Below are 24,655 nucleotides of genomic sequence, written 5' to 3' on the forward strand. Positions count from 1 at the left end.
CCGTTAAGAGCAGTAACTGGAGCACCGGGTCCGCCTTCCTCTGAAACTGATTGTCTCCCCTCTTTGAACGTTTGAAACCACCTTCGAGCTATGCTGTAGGGAAGAACAGACTCTCCATAGGCCTCGTGTAACACTGTATAGGCCTCAGCTGAAGATTTGTTAAGACGAAAGGCGAATTTCAAAGCTGCTTATTGGTCCTCGCGCTTTACCTCCATTGCAGCGGTAGGCGATACTGAACATTTCTGACCTTGACTGCCTCTCAGAGACGGGAACCAAGTGTCCCAACAATGAAACTACTACGTCGTGTTTGTTGGACATTAAGCTAACAGAATATCATAAGATTAAATTTTAGCGTGAGATATTATGACCATAAAAAATAATGATCATTCTTTATTGAACAGCCCTCGTACAAATTCTTCCAAATTTCGCCACTAACTACGTAAAAAAATCGATAACCCACCAAAAGTTTGAATAGAATTGGGGAGAAGAGGAGCTTGTGTGCACAACTTGACTAGAAGAAGGGATCGGTTGGTAGGACATATTCTGAGACATCGAGGGGTCACCAATGTAGTATTGGAGGGCAGCGTGGAGGGTAAAAATCGTAGAGGGAGACCAAGAGATGAATACACTACGCAGATTTAGAAGGATGTAGGCTGCAGTAGGTACTGGGAGATGAAGAAGCTTGCACAAGATAGAGTAGCATGGAGAGCTGCATCAAACCAGTCTCAGGACTGAAGACCACAACACAACCAAAAGTTGTGCGTTTTTTATGTATTGCGGTAAAGTCAACAAAACAAAGCAGAACCTCACACATAAAGAACATTACGAAAAATTGGCGTAGTACAAAGAAATACACAGTTGAAAATGGGAATCATTTCCCGAGACGCGTCGTGTAAAACATAAATAAAAGGAAATCGTGACTGGTAGCAGAAACCTATTTATAAACAGACAAAACCTAGAAACTACCAATGCTGAAATTTCTCAAATGATTGCCAATTTCTACACCATTATAGGGAAGCGAATTACAGGTCACATGCAAATAAGAACGCCACAAGTAGTCAACAGTGATGATGTTTCTGAAAGGGAGGATAATGTACATATCAAACTTCGAAACAGTGACATTAGCAAAGAACTCGACACGTATAAGCACAGAAAGAAAACTGAAGATATTGAAAGACATACTCTGAATACAAAGATAATGAAGAATGGAAGACAAACCAAGAGGACAAAAACATTTAGCATGACCGAGCAAGCCAATGGTACGGCAACAGGCATACGCCTCGTACCGATTTGTATAGAACATCAGCAGTTCTTTCGGCGCACTGAGCGCTCCGGCACGGTAGCTCAGCGTGCTCGGTCAGAGCGTTAGCTGCCCTCTGTAATAAAAAAACAGAGTTAATCGAGCAACAACGAACATAAACGGATGTCTCGCGACGACCGCACCGAGCAAATACAACGAACGAAAACGATCAAAATGAGATTTTTTTTTTAAAAAAAAAAGCGCTGAGTTCTTCACTGGTCAACCGTTTTTACTGTACCTCCGCCTGTATTTCTTCAATGCAGTCTTGCATTGTCAATAATAACGCTCATTTAAGCCTTTCTTGCTTCGCTGCTTTCTGGTCGCAACAAGCACGTAAGTCGTGTGACCTTCGCCATCGTTTGAGAAAAATCAATACACGGAAGAATCGTTTGTTTCAAACCCACTGGCATATGAAAGAGTATATTTGGTTCACTCTCCTGTGTACAAAGCAGAATCAATTCATTTTTTCATGATATTATGTGCAAAAGCTATTTATTTAGGTATTTAAGGGAACATTAAACGTATTAATTGTAGCTCGCATTACCACCCTTCAGTGAGCAACAGTTATTTAAGAGCAGGCGCAGACCGCATGACAACAAACTTACACGTTTTGTTTCTGTTTCATCTTGACGGCGAAGTGAAGCACGATAGCGCGCGCTTTATCACGAAAACACTCCCATTAGAGAGAGACATTTAAAGGGACGCGTCAGCTAAACGTTTGAGTGGTCTCGTGGAGCTGCAGGGGCGAAGGCAGTAGTTTCCTACCTGACAAAAACGATGCAGACAGCGGTCAGCAGTCGCACACGTGATACAAACCAATACCTCAGACAGTGTTCTTTTTATTAAAGACATAAATGACCTTTCCCTGTTACCAGGAAGAAACAGAAACTTTCCTTCTCGTAATATAGCAGCCCCGTATCATACAGCTACAGGGAACAAGCAACTGGAAAACTGAATCGCTTAATAAAACTCGCGTAGACGTATGAAGACCAGTGCCTTATACATCGAGGTGACGAAAGTGAAGGCACAGCGGTATGCACGTATACAAGTGGCTGTAGTATCGCGTGCACAAGGCATAAAAGGGCAGTGCATCGGCTGAGTTGTCATTTGCGCTCACGTGATTCATATGAAGTGGTTCCCGACGTGAATATTGTCGCACGACGGGAATTATAAGACTTTGAATGCACAATGGTAATTGGAGCTAGACGCATGGGACATTCCATTTCGGAATTTTTTAGGTAATTCAATATTCCGAGATGCACTGTGTCAAGAGTGTGGCGAGAATACCAAATTTCAGACATTACCACTCACCGTGAATACTGCAGTGGCCGATGGCCTTCACTTAACGCCCGAAAGCTGCGGCGTTTGAGTAGAGTTGTCAGTGCTAAGAGACAAGCAACACTGCGTGAAATAACCGCAGAAATCGATGTGGGATGCACGACGTACATATCCGGTAGTGCAGTGCGGCAAAATTTGTCGTTAATGGGCTACGGCAACAGACGACCGACGTGAGTGCAATTGCTAACAGCACGACATCGCCTGCTGCGCATCTCCTAGACTCGTGGCCATATCAGTTGGATTCTAGGCGACTGGGAAGACGTGGCCTGCTTTGATACGATCCGATTTTTCTTGGTCGGAGCCGACGTTTGGGTTCGAATGTGGCGCAGGTCCGACGAAACCATGGGCCCAGATTGTCAACAAGACACTGGCTTCATGATGGTGTGGGCTATGTTTACGTGGAATGTACTGGGCCTTCAGGTCTAGTTGAACCGATCAGTGATTGGAAATGGTTATGTTCCACTACATGGAGATCACGTGCAGCCATTCATGGACTCACTGTTCCCAAATAACCATCACATTTTTATGGATGGCAATGCGGCATGTCACCGGGCCACAATTTTTCGACAATTCTGGACAATTCGAGCGATTGATTTTTCCACCCAGGTCGCTCGACGTGAATCCCCCCGAATATTTATGGGACATAATCGAGAGGCCAGTCGTGCACAAAATTTTGCACCAGCAACACATTCGCACTAATGGACGGCTATAGAGGCAGCATGGCTCAGTATTTCTGCAAAGGTCTTCCCACTACTTGTTGGGTCCATGCCACGTCGTGCTGCTGCAGTACGCCAGTCAGGAAGAGGTCCGACATGATATTACAAGATATCCATGACTTTTGTCATCTCGGAGTACATTAGTGCTGTGGTCGTCTGTGAAACCGCCATTGATTTGTGTGTGGTGAGTTTTAACGCAGATTCAGAATACCTTCTGGCAAACAATAAGCCTGGGATAGTCGGTATCCTCTCCGATTTAACAACACCTCACAGTGCTGAGTTCGAACTTCACGGAATTAACCAAAAAACATATCAGTCACTGATTCAGTACCTAATAAATACACAGAAAAAGATGCTCCTCCAATGTTTAAAATTAGGGATAAATTTATATTGACAGGTTGCTGAAGAGTGGGATGTGCAACAGGATTCTGAGTATAGTGTTTTCTGCTATTCATTTCACAGATCAAAAATATGCCGCTGAACATGACAGACCATTTTTTAAAAAGTTATTGTGAAAGAAGTAAAATATACTCTCAATATCAATAAACTGCCATTGAATGTGACATATCATTTTAAAAAGAAGCTATTGTGAAAGCTGTAAAATATACTATCAATGAGTAGACAAGTAAGGCAACTCCTGAGTTAGCTAAATAGAGAATTCTCTTGAAGATTTTATGACAGATGACACTTTCGATTGATATTATTTGCTGCTATTACACACTACTGGCCATTAAAATTGCTACACCACGAAGATGACGTGCTACAGACGCGAAATTTAACCGACAGGAAGAAGCTGCTGTGATATGCAAATGATTAGCTTTTCAGAGCATTCACACAAGGTTGGCGCCGGTGGCGACACCTACAACGTGCTGACATGAGGAAAGTTTCCAACCGATTTCTCATACACAAACAGCAGTTGACCGGCGTTGCCTGGTGAACCGTTCTTATGATGCCTCGTGTATGGAGGAGAAATGCGTACCATCACGTTTACGACTTTGATAAAGGTCGGGTTGTAGCCTATCGCGATTGCGGTGTATCGTATCGCGACATTGCTGCTCGCGTTGGTCGAGATCCAATGACTGTTAGCAGAATATGGAATAGGTGGGTTCAGGAGGGTAATACGGAACGCCGTGCTGGATCCCAACGGCTTCATATCACTAGCAGCCGAGATGACAGGCATCTTATCCGCATGGCTGTAACCTATCGTGCAGCCACGTCTCCATCCCTCAGTCAACAGATGGGGACGTTTGCAAGACGACAACCATCTGCACGAACAGTTCGATGACGTATGCAGCAGTATGGCTCCGGTTACCCTTGACGCTGCATCACAGAAAGGAGCGCCTGCGATGGTGTACTCAACGACGGACCTGGGTGCACGAATGGCAAAACGTTATTTTTTCGGATGAATCCAGGTTCTGTTTACAGCATCATGATGGTCGCATCCGTGTTTGGCGACATCGCCGTGAACGCACATTGGAAGCGTGTATTCGTCATCGCCATACTGGCGTATCACCCGGCGTGGTGGTATGGGGCGCCATTGGTTATACGTCTCGGTCACCTCTTGTTCGCACTGACGGCACTTTGAACAGTGGACGTTACATTTCAGATATGTTACGACCCGTGGCTCTACCCTTCACTCGATCCCTGCGAAACCCTACATTTCAGCAGGATAATGCATGACCGCATGTCGCAGGTCCTGTACGGGCCTTTCTGGATGCAGAAAATGTCCGACTGTTGCCCAGCGACCACATTCTCCAGATCTCTCACCAATTGAAAACGTCTGGCTCGTCACAATACATCAGTCACTTATCTTGATGAACTGTGGTATCATGTTGAAGCTCCATGGGCAGCTGTACGTGTACACGCCATCCAATCTCTGTTTGACTCAATGCCCAGGCGTATCAGGGCCGTTATTACGGCCAGAGGTGGTTGTTCTGGGTACTGATTTCTCAGGATGTATGCACCCAAACTGCGTGAAAATGTAATCACATGTCAGTTCTGATATAACATTTTTTTTTCAATGAATAGCCGTTTATCATATGCATTTCTTCTTGGTGTAGCAATTTTAATGGCCAGTAGTGTACCATTTATTTGTATCAAATACCGAAGGTTAGTGATTCGACACGCCGTACTTTTCTGTCGTAGGTAAAGTTAACGAAACTTGATAGCGCAAAACAATACCATACATGGAACCAAGTGTGCACAACGTGCCAAGAATGTGAGAGGTTATGTGCGTTGCACCGACGGAGTCTACATCACTACGGGGTGACACATAATGAATGCTGTAGGGCCGGCCTGCGTGGCCGAGCGGTTCTAGGCGCTACAATCTGGAACTACGCGACCGCTACGGTCGCAGGTTCGAATCCTGCCTCGGGCATGGATGCGTGTGATGTCCTTGTGTGTAAGTAGTTCTAAGTTCTAAGCCATATAGTGCTCACAGCCATTTGAACCATTTTCTGATGCTGTAGGTTGGCAGTCTGAAGTAACACATTAGCGAAGTCGGCCATGTATGTAAGTCTGGAGTGATTTTTTTTCCTGCGAGAACCATTTCCTGTTAAAGCAAGCGGACGGAAGCTGATGTTCCGGACGATAAACGAAGGAAAAACATCCTGCATACATTGACTGACGAAAGCTACTGGTACTTGTTGGTGGCGGTACCTTCACAGTGTGGACAATATAAATATGGTACTGCACGAGGGTAAAGTGAGAGTTCCAGCCTTGCGTCAACAATATATATACTTTTCAGTGTAATCCCCTTTTAGGTCGATGCACTTTGTACAACTATTTTCCGTCGGAGAGAAGCGATGGTAGATAGCTTGTAGATTACTAACCTGTAGCTGCTATAATATATTCATTGCACTTAAAACATTTTTAGGTACAAATGCATCTAAATCTGCTAAAAAAAGCAAGAATTTTTTTCCTCGTTTCTGTGTGTTCTTTCATCCTATTGGCGTGTATGACTTTCTTACCATTCACGAAATATTATTTTGCCCTTTTTCGAGGAACTCAGTAAGAAGAATACCTTTTTATTTCCAGGAAACGCTAACCGTTACCTCACCGGCACATGTAGTCGACTTAATCATTATTATATCGGGTCATCGACTTCCACCGTAAGTACTGATAAGTGTTTTGCTTCTCGAGTGAAGGTCCGGACACTCATCTCATACACAGAAATAAATCGCTGAATAGTTTTAGTTGCATTCTTTTTAAAACGGTTGAAAATTTGCTAAAAGGTTTGTTTTCTGTCAGTATTCAACACCTACAATACCAACGTGCGCAAAGCTTTCTCATGCAGAATGTATGCACTTGTTCTTCAGACTCACCTGCGTCGACATCCATACTCCGCAAGCCACGATACGGTGTATGGCGGAGAGCAGCTTGCACCACTGCCAGTCATTCTCTTTTCCCCTCCACTTAGAAATGAAGCGAAGGTATAGAACTGTTACGTTTCCGTACGAGACCCAATTTCTATTATCTTGTCTTGGCGGTCCTTACGCGATATGTACGTTGGTGACAGCAGAATTATTCTGCACTCTCTAGAAAATACCGGTTTTCTAAACTTTCTCAATAATGTTTCGTAAAAATAACGTCAGCTTCTCTATAGGGATTCCCATTTGACTTCACCGAGCATCTCTGCAAAACTCGTGTACTGATCGAACCCACCGGTAACAAATCTAGCGGCTCGCTGCTGAAATGCTTTTTTGTTTTCCATTAACCCGATTTGGTGGCGGTCCCAAACCCTTAAGCAGTTCTCAAAGAACTGGTCACAAGTGTTCTGTACACGGTCTCCTTTGTAGTTGTGCTACAGTTTCCCACAATTCTCCCAATAAATCAAAGTCGACCATTCGCCTCCCTACAGCCAACCTTAAGTGTTCGTTCCATTTCATGTCGCTTTACAACGTAACGCCTAGATAATTAATCAACGTGACTATACCGAGCCGCACCCCATTTACATTTGTAACATTACAGGACATATTGGGACATATTGAAGTATTCGATACTGTAGACTTTTAGGGGATGTCGATACAGATATGCAAAATGTAAAGGGAAAGTTTGGTGATGTTTAAATATTGTACTGTGTCAATATTAGGACATTTTGCACAGAAAGAACAAAAATAGAATTAATGTAAATATATATTAGTGTTAGCAACCTATTTTCATTCAATTTTGTAATTATATTTCATTTTGTAAAAGAAAGACTCACTGTTTGCTGTAGCTCTGATTAATTGTATAAATTATCAGTTTTGAGCTGAATTATTTCGTATAATATGGACAAGATATTTTTAAAGGACTCACCAGCTAAAGAGAGGGTCTGTAAATGAACGTTTAATGCACACTTCTGGAACTTTCTATGGAGAAATTCTATATTATGATCGCAAAGATGCGAAGACTTGTGAAAACTGTTTCATGGCCTAGTTTCGAAAGACGATTTGTATCAAGAAATATTTCTGAAAAGATTTATTTACGTTTTGAAACACGATTTAAATCATTTTACATATAAATAGTTGTTCTGGATCACTCGAGAAATGTCCAGAATCAAATGTCAAGATATTTCTGGAAACATCGGTGCAAATCTGGTGAAGGTTATCCAGAAGCTGGTAGAAAAATGTTATAAAATCTATTTGGAAATTATGCTTGTAAGAATTTATATGTACTGATCCTTTTACTTACTTTAATCTGTACTAAAATTCTGTAATGTCTAATTTGGGTTTAAGTCGTGAATTGCTGTCGTATTGTAAGAAAAACATTGTCAAAGACTCTCATTGTTTGGAAAGATATTAATACACCTAGGAGTTGTCAGTGGCCAGTTCGGATATGCAGTGCGGTTAGCTCTGAGAGACAGTTGTTGAGTCTGTGAAGTCTGTCAGTTCTGTTTTGTAAATAAACGTCTGTAATGAAGAATTACTTGTTGTCGTCAATATGAACTCAAGACCGTTTGCACGAAGCAGACACCTCCTAATGCAACGTTTTAATTTGGTTGAGGAAGCTGGGATCGCTATAAGTGCAAACAAATTGAAGTGGAACGTTTTAATTTGGTATTGAGGAGCTGAAATGTTATACATTGTATTCGAACATTACAGAATGGATTTTCTTACTTATCTACATTAACTTACATATAAAGCAAGCTGCCATTCGATACACAAAACATAAATTCTGTCCAAATCATCCTGTATCCTCTTGTAGTCATTCAACTACAACATTTCACCTACACTACAGCGTCATCATTAGTCACAGATTGCTGCTCGCCCTATCCGACAGATGTTTACATATGTAGAGAACAGGAGCGGGCTAATTACAGTCCAGGACAACGAACTGGATTACTTAGACAGTAGCCGGCCGGTTTGGCCGTGCGGTTCTAGGCGCTTCAGTCTTGAACCGCGTGACCATGACGGTCGCTGGTTCGAATCCTACCTCGGGCATGGATGTGTGTGATATCCTTAGGTTAGTTAGGTTTAAGTAGTTCTAAGTTCTAGGGGACTGATGACCATAGATGTTAAGTCCCATAGTGCTCAGAGCCATTTGAACCAACTTACAAAGTCTTCGAGTCACTATCATTTCTGTGAACATATTCCGTATGCTAGGACTTTCCTTAACGGTTTGCAGTGTAGCACTGTGTCAAAGCATTCCAAATGTCTAGGAATCTGCCTGTTGCCCTTGATCCATGATTCTCAGGACATCAAGCGAGAGAAGGGCAATCCGTGTTCCGCACGAGATATGCTTTCTAAATCGGTGCTGTTTTGCGGATAGAAGCGTTTGTCTCTGAGGGAAATTTACTATACCGGAACTTAGAATATACTGATGAAAAGGAAGTTAAGGAAATGAGTCACTAAATTTGTGGTTCGTTCTTTTAACCGTTTTATATATGCGCTTTTTTCCAGTCGCTTGAGAGCTGAGATGGGCGAGAGATTTAGATTCGTACCAAATGCAAGCTAAGTATGCGCCTCTCTGCGAAATCTAACTCGTATTGGAGCCGAATATGTCGACTTATTTGTTTCCAATTCCTACAGTTGTTTTTCAACGCCAGTAATGCCTATTTCTACGTACTTCATACGGGAGTTGGCGCAGCAATGTTCTCCTGCGTTAGTGACTTTTTAAATGGGAAATTTTAAATTTCAGCTTTTCTCTTGCTGTCTTCTATTGTTACGTCAGACTGGTCGACAAGTGACTGAACAGAAGCTTTGACCAGCTTTGCGATTTTACGTAGGACAGAAATTTTGTTGGATTGACGGCAGGAACTTTCGCTAACGTCAGTGGAAGTTGTTGCACTCTTCAAGCATCTGTATGTTTATAGAAGCACGAATATCTGTTACTCTTGCCTGTCGACTCTTCTGGTGCCGAGAGTTGACGAAGTTATGTGTTGCAAGTAGGCTGTTTAGGTTTTTATGTTGGTGACAGCATGTAGCGCTCTGTATTAAAATCGCTGACTGCGCTGTGTGCGGTCTGTGGCTGGTTGGACTCATTGTTGCAATATTCGCAAGAGTAGTGTTGGGCAATTGAATGTGAACAGCCCGTAGCGTTGCGCAGTTGGAGGTGAGCCGCCAGCAGTGGTGGGTGTGGGGCAATAGATGCCAGACTTTTGAAATGTTAATATGAGCGGACGATCTGGACGTGTGTCCGTCAGAAAAAGGAATTTTGTCAAAATAGATGTCAAGAAAATATATATATATACACTATTAAGGTAAATACATTGTTTGTTCTCTGTCAGAATCTTTTGTTTGCTACCTATATGCCTATCAGTGATTAGTGCCTTCAGTAGTTAGAATCTTTAATTAGCTGGCAGTATTGGCGCTCGCTGTATTGCCCTAGTTCGAGTAACGAAGATTTTTGTGAGGTAAGTGATTCATGAAGGGTATAGGTTATTGTTAGTCAGGGCTATCCTTTTGTAGGGATTATTAAAAGTCAGATTGAGTTGCGCTAAAAATATTGTGTGTCAGTTAAGTGATGATCAGAATAAGCAAAGAGAAAACTGTCAGAATACGTTCAGTTTTACTCAGCTGTTTCAGTATCAAATAACTCAGAAGTTTACCAGCACAGTCTTTCTTTACATTCAAAGGGAGAGTTTCAGTGTCTGTTAAAAGACATTATCAGCACCACTCATTCAGTACCAAACTGCGCATATGTTCGATGTATCCATCAGTGGTTGCACTTTTTAGATATCCGTCGTGTGTACCATCTTTATGAGAACGCACTTCTTGCAAACTCACCAACTTCATATGAATTTACGTCGGCAGTAATCCTCCCTATGCAAACTGCTTTATGACGGCGAAGGATTCCAGATTACTCATTCAGACGAAACACGCATTAGACGACTCCTTTAAAGAGCCACATGAAACACTCTACATAACGTTATACTGGGTGAGCACAAAGTCTTGCCCCGATTATAAAAATTTATAACAGAATAACCGTTTGACATAATAAGTTACATTTGTTGCCGTTATATAGGTTAGTGTTACTAGTTGTTGTGACCAATAGATGATGCTAGTGCTCCATAACACCGACGTGGTCTGTTGGGTCACGTTAGTTGCTGGCGAAATGGCGTCGAAGCAGGAGAAAGCGCAACGTGTGCTTTGGTTTCACGAAACAAAATCGCCCATCAGTGTTCAGCGTAAATTTCGGTCTTCTTATGGACGCAGCCCTTCTGACTTTAAATCAATAAAGCCATGGTATACAAAGTTTAACGAAACAGGCAGCGCTGAAGATCGTCCTGGAAGTGGTAGGCCTCGTGTGAATGATGCAACTGTTGATCGTGGTCGGCAATCGTTTCGACAGAGTCCGTGTAAATCAACTCGTCAAGTATCACGTGAACTTCAAATACCGCAAGCAAGTGTGGTGAAGATTCTTCACGAAAGGCTTAGGTTGCATGCTTACAAAGTGCAAATCGTGCAGTCCTTGCTGACACGTGCTGAATTTGCAACTGAGATTTTCAACAGGACTGATGGCGGTAACGATTACTTAAATCGTATATGCTTTACCGATGACTCCACCTTTCATGTCAGTGGAATCGTAAATAGGCGTAATGTCCGTGTATGGGGTTCAGAGTCTCCACATGCTACTGTACAGTTACAGCGAGACAGCAAAAAAGTGAATGTTTGGTGCGGCTTCTTGCATAACATTGTTTTTGGACCGTTTTTCTTCGCGGAAACGTTTTGCAACAGTTCATTGCCCCGCAGTTAGAAGAATATCAACCATGGATACTTTTCCAGCAAGATGGAGCATCCCCCCACTGGGCTTTGATAGTGCGTGATTTCCTCGATGATACATTTACGGATTGGTGGATTGCAAGGAACGGTCCAACACCCTGGCCACCCTGCTCTCCAGAAATTACGCCCTTCGATTTTTTTTGGGGGGGGGGGGGGGGGCTATGTCAAGGACAGAGTCTTCGTCACACCAGTTGCTGACGTCGACGAACTGAAGGCTAGGGTACAGGCTGCTGTGGGTACTGCGACAGAACACATGTTACGAAACACCTGGCGGGATCTGGAAAAGCACCTCGACATTCTCCGAGATACCAAGGGAGCGCACGTTGACGTTTACTAACGTTGGTTCAAATGACTCTGAGCACTATGGGACTTCACATCTGAGGTCATCAGTCCCCTAGAACTTAGAACTACTTAAACCTAACTAACCTAAGGACAGCACACACATCCATGCCCGAGGCATGATTCGAACCTGCCACCGTAGCGGTCGCGCGATTCCAGATTGAAGCGCGTAGAACCATTCGGCCACACCGGCCGGCACTAACGTAAGTGATCTTGGAAAAAAAGCAAGCTAGTAACACTAACCTATGTAACGGCATCAAATGTAAGTTACTATGTCAAACGGTTATTCTGTGATAAATTGTTATAATCAGGGCAAGATTTTGACCTCACCCTGTATTACAATACACTAGGGTGAGAAAAGTCATGTGATAGCAATATGCACGTCTACAGATGACGGTAGTATCGTGTATACAAGGTATGCAAGGGCAGTGCGTTGGTGGAGCTGTCATTTGTATTCAGGTGATTCAAGTGAAAAAGTTTACGATCCGAGGTTGGTCGTACGACGGGAATTAACAGACCTTCAGCGTGGGATGGTCCTTGAACGTGGGATTGTGGTTGGAGCTAGATGCATGTGTAAAAGTCCATTTCGGAAATCCTTAGGGAATTCAATATTCCGAGATCCACAGTGTTAAATGTGTGCCGAGAATACCATATTTAAGCATTACGTCTGACCACGGACAACGCAGCGGCTGATGGCTTTCACTTAACGACCGAGAGCAGGGGCGTTTGCGTAGACAACAGTGCGTGAAATAAACGCGGAAATCGATGAGCAACGTACGATAATCGTATCCGTTAGGACAGTGGCGAAATTTTACGTTAATGGACTACGGCAGCAGACGACCGACGCAATGCCCTTGCTAAGAGCTCAACATAGCTCAAAACGGTTCAAATGGCTTTCAACACTATGGGACTTACATCTGAGGTCATCAGTCCTCTGGACTTAGAACTACTTGAACCTAACTAACCTAAGGACATCACACACATCCATGCCCGAGGAAGGATTCGAACCTGCGACTGTAGCAGCAGCGAAGTTCCGGGCTGAAGCGCCTAGAACGGATTGGTCACAGCGGCCGGCCTCGACATCGCGTGCAGCGTCTGCCCTGCGCTCGGGACCATATCGTCTGGACTGTAGACGACTGGAAAGCCGAGGTCTGATAAGGTGAGACCCGATTTCAGTTGGTAGGATTCGAATGTGGCGCAGACCTCACGAAGCTACTGATCCAGCTTGTCAGCAAAGGTTCTGTTTCCAGCATCATGATGGTCGGATCCGTGTTTGGCGACATCGCGGTGAACGGACATTGGAAGCGTGTATTCGTCATCGCTATACTGACGTATCACCCGACGTGATGGTATGGGGTGCCACTGGTTACATGTCTCGGTCACCTCTAGTTCGCATTGACGGCACTTTGAACAGTGGACGTTATTTCAGATGTGTTACGACCCGTGGCTCTACCCTTCATTTGATCCCTGCGAAACCCTACATTTCAGCAGGATAATGCACGACCGCATGTTGCAGGTCCTGTACGGGCCTTTCTGGATACAGAAAATGTTCGACAGCTGCCCTGGCCAGCACATTCTCCAGATCTCTCACCATCTGAAAACGTCTGGTCAATGGTGACCGAGCAACTGGCTCGTCACAATACGCCAGTCACTACTCTTGATGAACTGTGGTATTGCGTTGAAGCTGCATGGGCAGCTATAGCTGTACACGCCATCCAAGCTCTGTTTGACTCAATGCCCAGGTGTATCACGGCCGTTATTACGGCCAGGTATGGTTGTTCTGGGTACTGATTTCTCTGGATCTATGCACCCAAATTGCATGAAAATGTAATCACATGTCAGTTCTAGTATAATATATTTGTCCAATGAATACCCGTTTAGCATCTGCATTTCTTCTTGATGTAGTAATTTTAATGGCCAGTAGTACACTCCTGGAAATTGAAATAAGAACACCGTGAATTCATTGTCCCAGGAAGGGGAAACTTTATTGACACATTCCTGGGGTCAGATATATCACATGATCACACTGACAGAACCACAGGCACATAGACACAGGCAACAGAGCATGCACATTGTCGGCACTAGTACAGTGTATATCCACCTTTCGCAGCAATGCAGGCTGCTATTTTCCCATGGAGACGATCGTAGAGATGCTGGATGTAGTCCTGTGGAACGGCTTGCCATGCCATTTCCACCTGGCGCCTCAGTTGGACCAGCGTTCGTGCTGGACGTGCAGACCGCTTGAGACGACGCTTCATCCAGTCCCAAACATGCTCAATGGGGGACAGATCCGGAGATCTTGCTGGCCAGGGTAGTTGACTTACACCTTCTAGAGCACGTTGGGTGGCACGGGATACATGCGGACGTGCATTGTCCTGTTGGAACAGCAAGTTCCCTTGCCGGTCTAGGAATGGTAGAATGACGGTTTGGATGTACCCTGCACTATTCAGTGTCCCCTCGACGATCACCAGAGGTGTACGGCCAGTGTAGGGGATCGCTCCCCACACCATGATGCCGGGTGTTGGCACTGGGTGCCTCGGTCGTATGCAGTCCTGATTGTGGCGCTCACCTGCACGGCTCCAAACACGCATACGACCATCATTGGCACCAAGGCAGAAGCGACTCTCATCGCTGAAGACGACACGTCTCCATTCGTCCCTCCATTCACGCCTGTCGCGACACCACTGGAGGCGGGCTGCACGATGTTGGGGCGTGAGCGGAAGACGGCCTAACGGTGTGCGGGACCGTAGCCCAGCTTCATGGAGACGGTTGCGAATGGTCCTCGCCGATACCCCAGGAGCAACAGTGTCCCTAATTTGCTGGGAAGTGGCGGTGCGGTCCCCTACGGCACTGCGTAGGTTCCTACGGTCTTGGCGTGCATCCGTGTGTCGCTGCGGTCCGGTCCCAGGTCGACGGGCACGTGCACCTTCCGCCGACCACTGGCGACAACATCGATGTACTGTGGAGACCTCACGCCCCACGTGTTGAGCAATTCGGCGGTACGTCCACCCGGCCTCCCGCATGCCCACTATACGCCCTCGCTCAAAGTCCGTCAACTGCACATACGGTTCACGTCCACGCTGTCGCAGCATGCTACCAGTGTTAAAGACTGCGATGGAGCTCCGTATGCCACTGCAAACTGGCTGACACTGACGGCGGCGGTGCACAAATGCTGCGCAGCTAGCGCCAGTCGACGGCCAACACCGCGGTTCCTGGTGTGTCCGCTGTGCCGTGCGTGTGATCATTGCTTGTACAGCCATCTCGCAGTGTCCGGAGCAAGTATGGTGGGTCTGACACACCGGTGTCAATGTGTTCTTTTTTCCATTTCCAGGAGTGTATAATTTTACTACTTAGTTAGGCAAACGATTCAAGGGCCTCCAGTCGCTCATTGTTAAGTGAGCATTGGCCAACAGTGTTTTGTGAGCTCGCTATTAAGATTTTTGTTCTACCTTTATTAATTTTGGTATTATAGGAAAAGCTGAGGGTAGGTTCTATCTGGATCAGAATCGTTTCTGATTATTCTGCATCGTCACTTAACACTGCGATCTTAAGTAAATCTCAGCATTTCTATTTTCTTACCACGAATTTTAGTTCCTCCTGTAGCCCCTACTTTCTCCCTAACTTCATCTACTGACTTCGGAATGTATCCACTGAACAAGACAGGAGACAGTAAGCCTGCTTAATAGTAGCTTGTTCCTGATGTTCTCCACATCTTATCGTAGGCACCTCCTCTATACAGTCTATGCACTTTTCTGTCCTTATACTTGAAGCCACTCTCTCTCAACATCTTAAGGAGCTGTCGGCAGTCTATCCTGTCAAACTACTCGGACAGGGGACGTCGTTTTTGGGTCAACAAGTATTAAAATCTGCCCCACACTAGTTCCTTATGGCACAAGCACGTCATTAACCATTACAACAGGTTAGTGTTAAGAAACTCATCAGAGAAGCAATTCAACTACTCTGATAGTGCCAACTGCAGACATCTGTGTAGCCATCGAACTTGCACAATGTCAATCCGTATCAACAAGAATTTGCATCTACATACATACTCGCAACAGCCTTACGATGACAGACGGAGGGTAAGCTACGTTGTGTGTCACATTCACTCCCCCTCCGCTTTCTACTTTTCCCTTTCAGTCACGAAAGGTACCCGGGAACGATTGTTGTTCTCGTCTGAGTTCGAATCTATTTTATCTTCATGGTCCTTCCGCGAGATATACGTATCAGAAAGCAGTATATTGGCTGACTCTCCTAGGAAAGTACGGTCTCCGAATTTTAATCGTAAAACACACCGTGATGAACAACGTTTCTCTTGTAGCGTCTGCCTCCGGAGGTGGATGATCATCCCCGTGAAGCTTTGGCGCTTAATAAACAAACCTATGACAGTACGTGTTGCTGTTCATGGGATCTTCTCTATCTCTTGTATCAGCCCTACTTCGTATGCGTCCCATACAGACGAACAGTATTCCAGTATTGTTCGAAATAGTGTTCTGCGTGTTGCCTCCTTCGTGGGTGGATTACCCTTCCTAAGGGTCTTCCAATGAATCACAACCTGACATCGGTCTTCCCTCCAGTTAGTCTTATGCGATCGTTCCGCTTTAAGCATTAGAAAATTGTAGCGAAATGCAGGAAGATCTGCAGCGGATAGGCACTTGGTGCAGGGAGTGGCAACTGACCCTTAACATAAACAAATGTAATGTATTGCGAATACATAGAAAGAAGGATCCTTTACTGTATGATTATATGATAGCGGAACAAATACTGGTAGCAGTTACTTCTGTAAAATATCTGGGAGTATGCGTGCGGAACGATTTGAAGTGGAATGATCATATAAAATGAATTGTTGGTAAGGCGGGTACCAGGTTGAGATTCATTGGGAGAGTCCTTAGAAAATGTAGTCCATCAACAAACGAGGTGGCTTACAAAACACTCGTTCGACCTATACTTGAGTATTGCTCATCATTGTGGAATCCGTACGAGGTTGGGTTGACAGAGGAGATAGAGATGATCCAAAGAAGAGCGGCGCGTTTCGTCACAGGGTTATTTGGTAAGCGTGATAGCGTTATGGAGAAGTTTAGCAAACTCAAGTGGCAGACTCTGCAAGAGAGGCGCTGTGCATCACGGTGTAGCTTGCTGTCCAGGTTTCGAGAGGATGCGTTTCTGGATGAGGTATCGAGTATATTGCTTCCCCCTACTTATACCTCCCGAGGAGATCACGAATGTAAAATTAGAGAGATTCGAGCGCGCACGGAGGCTTTTCGGCAGTCGTTCTTCCCGCGAGCCATACGCGACTGGTTCAAATGGCTCTGAGTACTATGGGACTTAACATCTTAGGTCATCAGTCCCCTAGAACTTAGAACTACTTAAACCTAACTAACCTAAGGACAGCATACACATCCATGCCCGAGGCAGGATTCGAACCTGCGACCGTAGCAGCCCCGCGGTTCCGCACGGCCACCGCGGCCGGCTACGCGACTGGAACAGGAAAGGGAGGTAATGACAGTGGCATGTAAAGTGTCCTCCGCCACGCACTGTTGGGTGGCTTGCGGAGTATAAATGTAGATGTAGATGTAGAAGACAGTCCGTACGTTCACATACAAATAGTTAATGGATGTGAATGTTAGCAGCGATTGTTCCACAATTGTGTAATTATACACTAAGGGAGCTTTCCACCTATTTGTGCGCTATACGTTACATTAGTTGATGTGACTGCGTAGTTTCTCTATGTTGAGAATCAACTGCCAATCCCAGCTGCAAGCAACGATCTTCTGTAGGTCTTTAACGCATTTAGAGCGAAATGACGCTAATTCCTATCCCTCCTGCTCACTCTAATCACATACGTCTCCCGTTATGTAGCTAGTAAGTTGAAATCACAACTACGTGATCAGGAAATATAAGAGACATTTACTAAACTTTCCCCTAAATGTTCCGCCACAAATTCTCCAGAGACAGGGGTCATAAAAGCATCCGATTACCATGCTTGATCTACATTTAACTTTTACCTTCAGTCGTCTGCTAATCCTCTTAGACATTATTGTATAATTTACGGCATTAAACAGAGTCCCAACACCGGCACCCAACTTAAGTTTGAGGCATACGTTGCAGCTGTAACTTAAAGTTTACTTGCTATTCACATCTGCATTCATCTAGTTGTTTTGTTCCTTGTCCTCTGTGGGCGTTAATGGCGTTTATAAGTGAAACTAGTTCTATTATGTTTCCATGGACACTCGTGGAGTTGACATTTTAGTGTTTCTTTTTTTCCACTCTCGAATCAGTACGTAATTCTTCGCCGGACCCGTAGACGCATTTTTCACACCTAAAAAGCCAACATGCTCCACTACGCTAGTAGCCCCTTCTTGCGTTTAGTGCACATCAAACGTTTTTATAACGTCAAACAATTCTCCACAAATATCAGAGGTCGTGAAATTCGAATGCAAGATCATCACGGAAACCTCTTAGATCTTGGTTTGATCTCTCCGCTTTGTTCCACGCCAGAAGACCACGATCGGTTCTTGGACTGGTGCTGCCAAACGCTAGCGCAGCTTCCATTCCTCGTAGGTGGCTAGAGGTCATATTTTATCTATAACAATGGTGCTGTGTCTCCAGCCATCATATAGACACGACATCGTTGTTACAGGTAGTCTGCGAAAACCAGGTCATAGATGTTGGCCATTCATAGAATAGTGTGTGTGGGACTGGAGTTAACACCCTTAGCGCCAATTAAGGTCTGAAGATGGCGTACTGAACCACCAAAACTGGTAGCCATGTAGGAAATAACATCGTAAGGACGCCTGTAGGTTTGCGTTTTATTACATTAGTGAACGGCCGAAGTCCCTCAAATCTTCAGTCAGAAGCATGGACATACAAAACCTTATTGTCAGGGACAGCTCGGCCCGCAACATGAATAACCAGTAGCATTTCCGGGTAGCAAGAGGCAATAGGATTGCTTCGTTTTGTATAAGTTTGTGTGCAGTCTGGCGGAGACATTTTTATCTTTGGTGTTCTGTGGGCGGTGTGGCAACGATAGCTGAATGTTTACATGTGAAACATTGCGCAGACAATTTGTCAACAAATGATTCACGGAATATTATATACCTTGCAGAATTAGCACTCCTGGAAGAAAGGATATTGCGGAGACATGGCTTAGCCACAGCCTAGGGGTTGTTTCCAGAATGAGAATGTCCGGCACACAGTTTTAATCTGCCAGGAAGTTTTATATCGGCGCACACTCCGCTGCAGAGTGAAAATCTCATTGTGGAAACAACCCCTAGGCTGTGGCCAAGGCATGTCTCCGCAATATCCTTTCTTCCAGGAGTGCTAGTTCTGCAAGGTTAACAGAAGAGCTTCTGTGAAGTTTGGAAGGTAGGAGACGAGGTACTGGCGGAATTAAAGCTGTGGGGACGGGTCGTGAGTCGTGCTTGGGTAGCTCAGTTGGTAGAGCACTTGCCCGCGAAAGGCAAAGGTCCCGAGTTCGAGTCTCGGCCCGGCACACAGTTTTAATCTGCCAGGAAGGTTCATGGTACTTTTTTCAATAAATGTTGCTGGCTTCTGCTTCTGGAACATCGTATTTTAAGAACTCACCGATAAATTTTTTTGTAATTCGTAGGACTATTTGTGCTGAATAATTACCTTGCCGATTAGTGTTGCTTGCTAATTAAGTGTACATTTCGTCCTTAAATGAGCATTTAGCGACTCGGAAAACCTGAAGTACGGAATTTATGGTACAAATCACAGTCGGACACATATCAACGTCCATTCTCTGTTTTGCACAAAGTTCATTATCACTCTTTGGTGGCCTGGTCGCTGAGTTTACGGAAGTGTTATTAACGATTCGATCGCAGCTAAATATTTGTGACAAGCAAGTATATAAATGTCATTGCCGTCCTCTTAGCTTCCTACCTATAAACAGCAAAGTATTCGTAACAACCTAGAGTATAAAATATCATCCTTGCTGGTCGTTTCCTTCGCAGGACTTTCATCTTTCGTTTTTTAGTCAGACTGAAGACATAAAACTAATAGACTCGTTCCTGAGATACCACGTTCTTAGATGTAAATAACATCGTATATTACAAAACATATTTTTATTACATGAATAAGAAAGAACCAGGAACTGTTACAAACGCGAAGAAGGAAAAGAAAAGTATTAGCTTGTAGCAGGACACGAACCTAATCCCTCCCGCACCACAACGCCACGTTTCTAGCCGCAACACCAAGATAGTATCTAGTCCTCATTTTGTTTATGTAGGATCTCCTACAGGCATTTAATTATAATAACTCGTAACAATAATGACTTTTGTAATTTTCGTTGCGCCATTGACTTGAAACGGCATACGGTCATAACAAGCAAGTTATAATACAGAAGCAAGGGAATGCGATGAAATCCAGTATCGAGTGACCGAAATGACATACGAGCGACGTTAAGTTACCCGTCCAGAAATGCTAATGGATATTGTTTTTTCGGTACGAGCAGTCGCTAACGATAAGTGCCTACTCAATTCCTACGCTACCCCCCCCCCCACCCCCACCCCTCCCCCGGAAGGCAAGTAAACAAGTGGACAATGGCCGTCCTTCCCGACCTGTGTCTAAATGTCCCTAAAGGGCTCCATTACCCACATACCATCAGAGTTCTCAATGACCGTCAAACACGTCCTCTGCGGACCTTTCAGGACCAACGGCATGTCGAGGTGAGGCAGCTGTGGCACAAATGTACTTTCAGCAATGAGGAATAACTCAAAAAATGGTTCACATGGCTCTGAGCACTTTGGGACTTAACTTCTAAGGCCATCAGTCGTCTAGAACTTAGAACTACTTAAACCTAACTAACCTAACGATATCACACACAACCATGCCCGAGGCAGGATTCGAACCTGCGACCGTAGCTGTCGCGCGGTTTCATACTGTAGCGCCTAGAACCGCTCGGCCACCCACGGCCGGCGAGGAATAACTCAAACATGTTTTTAAGGCGTACGAAAACAGCCCTACGGCCAGTACCCACTTTTGTCCAGAACTTCTTTAGAGCTTTCTGAAATTCGCTACAACCCTTCCAAGAATTTAAATGCGGGCACTTGCATTTAGGAGGTGAGTCTGGAGGCAGTATGCATTCAGTGCTGGGATGCCTGATGCCACATTTAACACAGCGTGCCGGTAGGCAACAATAATTAGATGTGGATGATCAACTTGAAAACATTTATACTGGGTTGGTTCGTTGCAAGAGCCGTATTCCTACACCCACAATCTCATCGACAGCACAAAGCGAACTCTATAGACGGTATCAGATGTATCCCCCTTTGGTAATATCACAGCATATATCGGTCATGGGTGGAGCTTTCCCTGCTTCTTATGCTTGAATTGGGATCCGTACCAGGTCGGGTAGGCAACAATAATTAGATTTGGATGATCAACTTGAAAACATTTGTACTGGGTTGGTTCGTTGCAAGAGCCGTATTCCTACACCCACAATCTCATCGACAGCACAAAGCGGACTCCATAGACGGTATCAGATGTATCCCCCTTTGGTAGTATCACAGCATATATCGGTCATGGGTGGAGCTTTCCCTGCTTCTTATGCTTGAATTGGGATCCGTACCAGGTCGGGTTGACGGAGGAGATAGAGAAGATCCAAAGAAGTTGGGCGCGTTTCGTCAAAGGGTTATTTGGTAAGCGTGATAGCGTTACGGAGATGTTTAGCAAACTCAAGTGGCAGACTCTGCAAGACAGACGCTCTGCATCTTGGTATAGCTTGCTGTCCAGGTTTCGAGAGGGTGCGTTTCTGGATGAGGTATCAAATATATAAATGTAGATGTACGTACATCCTTTATGGTAAAGACTTGTTACTCCCTTCTTCCACAGTAACTGAAAGTAGCAAATCTTTGGCCACCACCTTCATATCCCTGCTGGTGACATCCTGGTACGGGTGAAACGGTAACTGTTGATTCTTGCAAAAGTCGAACACCTGGTAATCCTCGAGGTTGTCTCCCGTGTAGGCAGCTCGTAAACCACCAGAAATATGTTCCTTAAGGTCGCAGCATAGCTTAACATGGCTGGTACAGTTGTAAATCACTATGGTGGTGGTGGTGGTGGTGGTGGGTGTTTAACGTCCCGTCGACAACGAGGTCATTAGAGACGGAGCGCAAGCTCGGCTTAGGGAAGGATTGGGAAGGAAATCGGCCGTGCCCTTTCAAAGGAACCATCCCGGGATTTGCCTGAAACGATTTAGGGAAATCACGGAAAACCTAAATCAGGATGGCCGGAGACGGGATTGAACCGTCGTCCTCCCGAATGCGAGTCCAGTGTGCTAACCACTGCGCCATCTCGCTCGGTAAATCACTATAGGTGGTATCTTCGGCGCATTTGGGACCTACAGAGGTGGGGGTGGCAGGTCGGCGGTTGTAGTCTCCTGAACCGACACTCCAGCTAGGGTGTCATATCTGTCTGCAGTGACAAGGTTCGGTTGCACAGCTCGTCCCAAGGCCTGAGCAGCACTGTGGCGAAGGGGCTTCCTGCAGTGAATTGGTTGAAAACCCTCGTTAGTCACAGTGTCTACAGCATTCCATAGAGTCCCATCCGGATTGACTGTCCTGTGCGGACCTGTTGCTGTCGCTCCGTGGGTAGAGTGAGTGGACGATATTTCCTCAGAATCATCGTCTGTATCCTCCTGAAGCAGTTGTTTGATACGACGTACTTCTTCTAAAGCTTCCTTGCGATGACGCTGGAGTTCTTCGTACGCCTCCTCCCGACCTTTAGCCTTTGTGTCTGGTACAGACGTAGCCTTTAGGCTTTCTTTCGCGGTGTCATGCTGTAATTGCGGTGCAGTGTCACCCAGCGAAGTGTCCGACGCGTTGTCTGTGACGGGAGCCATGTCGTCAGCAGATCGGGAACCGACAGCAGCCTGCAGTCACCTTCACAAGTCCGCCGACGCGTCCGTGAAAAACACAACCGCGTAGATACATTACGCCCGCGAGCTCCCGAAAAACACGATAACTGAATAACGACGTACGCTTCGGTAATAACGCTTCGATATGATCGAAAAACACTTGGAGACTGCTAGTTCGCGATGCCGGCTTCAAAGCGAAAATTGGCGCGGAAACCCATGCGCATTGGCAGCCGTCGCAGTAGCGTCCTCTACCGAAATCCGCGCCCTCTCCAAATACAGTTCCATCTGTGGCGCGCAGGCGCATTCCTAAAGGTGGAACCTACACGCCAGCCATCTGTCGGAATGCGCTAAAAACAGATGTCGCTAGATGTGTCATTATGAATAAAAAGCTTTCTCTCACAAGAAATTAGAGAGATCACAGGGTCCCAAGTCCAGTTGAAAGCCATCGTCACGAGTTATAAAATTTTGCGCTACACGTTTTTCCACAGATTCTTTAATTACTGAATCCCAAAAATATCTCGCCGGGGCCAAATTTTTGTGGCGGAATAATCCATAGAGTGTCCTATGGTAATAAAATGCTCAGGCCACTGGCAGCTCACCCCTACCCATATGCGGCAGAGGCATGAACTAACAATAAAGGAACAAAAATACAATGCTCAGTTAGGGCTGCCCCATTGGGCTGCGAAAGGCGAGCGTGGCGCTCTCGCTCATCACACCCTTCATGCACTGCCCGTATCACCTTACCTTTTGCCACACCGACAAGGAACTTTGCAAATCCCGGCCTTCGGTAGACCCAGATCGTTCTTCACAGAACCGAGAAGGGCACCAGCCTTCGCTCCTTGTCTTCTTGATGTTGTGGGTGGTCACGTTTCTTCCTCCCTAGCGCGGCACTAATCTCATGTGAAGAGTAAACATTATCTTTGAACACCGACTGTAGATTTCTAGCTCGTTCGCAAGGTTGCCTCCATCAGAACCAGCAGGAGCCTGGAGCACAAACGTTCTACTGGTTGTTTGTGAAGGTTGATGGCAGCTCGTCACTAGCAGATAAAGCTCCGTATGCGTAGCCTTACGGTAGATAGGATGATGGCCCTAATGACCCATCCAGTCTTCTAGTAACCAAGACGTCCAAACACGGTAAGCAACCATCCTTCCCTATTCCACCGAAAAATTATATGTCCTTGTGGATTGAATTCAAATGTTGGAAGAAGCGTGACAGGCCTTCTTCATCAGGGAGCCACATTACAAAAGTGTCATTCACATATCGCCAGAAATCTAGGTTTAAGTTCTGCCGAATCAAGTGTCCTTTCCTCAAAGTCTTCCGTAAAAAAGTTTGATACCAGAGGGGAGAGAGGACTGCTCATGGCAACACACACAGTCTGCTCAAAATATTCGTTATTGAATAAAAAGTAGGTTGAGGTTAGGACCTGAAAATGTGCTGTTATATTGAACTTATTGTTAATGCCTGACAATGAGTCCATAAGAACCTTAGTAAAAAGTAAGATAACGTCAAAGCTCACTAGTAAATCAGTTTCACTGAGTCGAAGTGACTTCAATCTTTTGATAAAATCATCAGAATTACGAACATGATACGCTCACTTCCCCACAAAAGGTCTCGGTATAGAGGCGAGATGTATCGTCAAATGGTACTTGGGGGCGTCGATATGACTGACGATCGGCCGTAACGCAACCTCTTCTTTATGAATCTTCTGAAGACCATATAACCTGGGTGACACAGAATCTCTCGGCCACTTCTCGCGGAACAGAAGAAGAATTCAGCAGTGGTGATGTTTTCCTTTCCACTCCCCCTGTGGGGTCTTTGCCAGTCTTCCGATACATTGGTTCACTCATCAAGTTATAAATCTTCTGTTCATAGACCTCGCGTGGCAAC

At 45.2% G+C, this 24,655-nt stretch overlaps 1 protein-coding gene and 1 non-coding gene across 3 annotated transcripts in view; one reads left to right on the forward strand and one right to left on the reverse strand.

Moving 5' to 3' along the window:
• Positions 1 to 24,655, reverse strand: part of LOC126335470 (leukocyte elastase inhibitor-like) — a 214,482-nt gene that overhangs the window by 178,912 nt on the left and 10,915 nt on the right. The gene's annotated exons all lie outside the window — the stretch shown is intronic.
• On the forward strand, positions 19,310 to 19,384 carry Trnas-cga (transfer RNA serine (anticodon CGA)). Its single transcript has one exon. It is a non-coding gene; the product is annotated as a tRNA-Ser (tRNA).

This window comes from Schistocerca gregaria, chromosome 2 (assembly GCF_023897955.1).
Source record: "Schistocerca gregaria isolate iqSchGreg1 chromosome 2, iqSchGreg1.2, whole genome shotgun sequence".
Lineage (NCBI taxonomy): Eukaryota > Metazoa > Arthropoda > Insecta > Orthoptera > Acrididae > Schistocerca > Schistocerca gregaria.